Source organism: Hypanus sabinus, unplaced genomic scaffold (assembly GCF_030144855.1).
Source record: "Hypanus sabinus isolate sHypSab1 unplaced genomic scaffold, sHypSab1.hap1 scaffold_1253, whole genome shotgun sequence".
Lineage (NCBI taxonomy): Eukaryota > Metazoa > Chordata > Chondrichthyes > Myliobatiformes > Dasyatidae > Hypanus > Hypanus sabinus.
The window spans coordinates 31,841-34,862 of NW_026779318.1; positions in this window are offsets into that span (position 1 = coordinate 31,841).

Genomic DNA, 3,022 nt, shown 5'->3' on the forward strand with positions numbered 1-3,022 from the left:
AATTCCCTGGGACAAAAGGGTTAAGGTAAGGTGCCGATCGCATCTTACATTTCACATCGTTGTCGTCCTTCAGTTTCCCATCATTGTGATTGAATGAAAGGAATGTAAAACTGACATGTATCACCCTCATCTTTTTGGGTAACACTATCATGCTCGCTGATGATTCTCTGATTTCTATTAACGTCGTTTAACAAATGTGTTCGTTAATACCCTCAATATGCATGCAAATATAATGTACTGACTTCTCATTTCATTCAAGTATCATTATTTGAAATGACTGCCTTACATTGTGAATCCATGAATAAGACAAAGTCTACAGGATAGATCTTGACACTGTGGTATGAAAATTACACTATTTTCTGGTTAGGAGACGCAGATGCATCACAGCGATGCAGCCCTTGACTAGTGATCGTATTTGGCTTAGTGATAGATCTATCAGGCAAACCTGCTTCGTCAGCATGGTGATGTACATAATTGAACAATAATTCAGTAAGGAGGAATGTATCTAATGGCAAACTGAAATGCTGACATAAATCCAGGAACTAGTAACCAACTAAAGGAAATGGGTGAGTTTCAAATCTGCATTGAAATGTTGAGAAAGGTAGATTATACAATATTTTCCACTGAAGATTTTTCAGTTACACGTTCTAAATAATTATTCGCCACTTGGTTTTTCATTACTTGGTAAAAATAAAATCTTCCCTTACAGTTTGCAAAGCGAAGGAACGTTGTTAATAACAATGATCGGTTGCATTGAAGCACACTTGTGCTTTTCAGTAAATTATCTCATTGGATGCACAGAGAACATAATTGTATTCAGGAAGTTTTATTTAATAAATTATGCATCAATGACAAATTACAAGAATCCAAAAAATGAAACAAATTATTCATGACATCGTAGTTATTGATAGGAAAAAAAATCAAATGTAGGATTAGCAAAATAATAATGATAAATATGTGAATTCACATTATATGCCTGCAGTTTTCTTAATAATTGGTCACTGTCTTGTGCACTAACTATGAGACTGACATAAATCTGCATATACAATATTTATGAGTGTTAAGAACAAGAATATAGACATATATTTATACGGAACAAAAAGACTGATGTGCGTGTGTTGCACATGATGTATAGTTATTTATATTAATTAGTGCTAATCGTTGCATTACTGTGCAACAGAATTTAGAAACAACAGCATGTGAAACGAGAAAGTCATTCAATGGAAGTTCAACATGCTAGAATTTCCTATTTCCAGCAAAGTGATATGGACAGTCCACAGTGGCTTTATGTACAGCAAATGAGATTGGCCAAAACTGGCATTGTAGTTGATATGAGTAGACATTGCTTGCAATATTCTCATGCACATATTAAGTGGGTAACACACCACATGTGCTCATGCAGTGCTAAAACTGGGATGCAGTTCCTTTATTTTACAATCAGGATTTTTTTTAATGCATTGGAGGAAATAGTAGTATTGTTGTTCTTTTTTCAGTGGAGTGAAAGTTTTGCTGGCATTCACTGTTAATCCCTCATGATTCTGGGTAGACTTGTGGCTATGGGTCAAAATGCATTGAGATATGGGCGCTGAGTGCATCTAATTTCGTGTGAGGCGACATGTCACCATCTCCTACAACTGTTCCCTACTCTTTGAATCGTGGCGTAACGAATCATATGTATGTAGGAGCTCAGATTGCGCAGCGTGCAGCACAGTTCCAAATGGCAACACGGCTGTTCGCACAATGGGCACTCTTGCAAATATACAATCGGTGACAACACGCAGCACAAAATATATATCAAGATTGTAGTGTTCTCTCACAGGGGTAAACACTCTGAACTAAACACCAAGTATAAACCGAAGTCAAATGAGGCGCGATCCCAGTAAGATTGCGACTTTCTCCTTCCGGAAGCGCAGCCTGACCCCAAGAAGGGTATTGTTGAGGTCGGGGCCTGTGAGGAGCACGTCATTAAGGGAGGTACCAGCGCACTGAGAACTGGAGTCAAAGACCACCCTGATCTGATTGGGCTTTTGTGGGTGGTAAACCTCAAACGTTGGGAGGTACCAGCACTCCTCAGTGGCGGTGCTACCTCGGCCTTTCCATTAGCGAAGATCTTCTCCATGAATGCTACCTATTGTTGCTGCATCTCAAGTATCCTTTTCAGGGTTCGTTGCAAAGATCTGAACAGCTTGACTGACTGTTCTTCGTTGCTTGGGAAGCGCTGTCCTGGTTCTCTGAAAGGTAGTCGGGCAACTCAGTTGTTTGTTTCGTCTCTGAACACCTGGGGTCCATTATTTTTAAGAAGATGTCGTCTTGTGCTGGATGAGCAAGTTTATTATCATGCTCAGTTTGAGCGAAGACTAACTATCCCAGTGTCTTGTCGGTTACTTTACTACCCTTGTGAAAGCCTTGTAGTGCTTTCTGCATGCACATGAAGCTTCTGTAGGGTTGAAAAATTCAATGGCGGTCACTCTCCAGCATGTTGGTCTTGAGTGTGTTAACTATTTGTCTGTATACATTGCCAAAGCACACCTCTCCTATCACCACCCAGCCCAGATCCAGGCTTTGGGCAAAGGAGGTGTCGTGTGGTCTATTGTCCTGCTGCCTGACCTTGTGCACCAGAGAACGTCTCTTCCGAGTAGCAGGAGTATTTCTGATTTTGGATCCAGTTCTGGGATGTGCCTGGCGATGGGGTGGAGATGCGGTTGGTGTCGCACTGCGCTTGGCGTCGGGATCTCGGTGCGGTTATTCAAACATTCATTGCTCTCTAAGAATGGAGGAGACAGATGACAACTTTATCATCCAGCGACTCGAGCTGGAAGCCCTCTGTCTTCATGCCATATGTTCCTACGCTGCCTGAGCAAGTTCTAAGGTAGTATGGGAACTGAACACTCTCCATGTTGAAGAAGGCAAAGAACTCTGGTCTGTCATTGTTGGATCAGATGTAGTGAATACAGAAGCTCTGTAATCTCATTCGTTTGCACTGATTGGACGATCCTGCATGCGGTGATTGAATTACATTGCT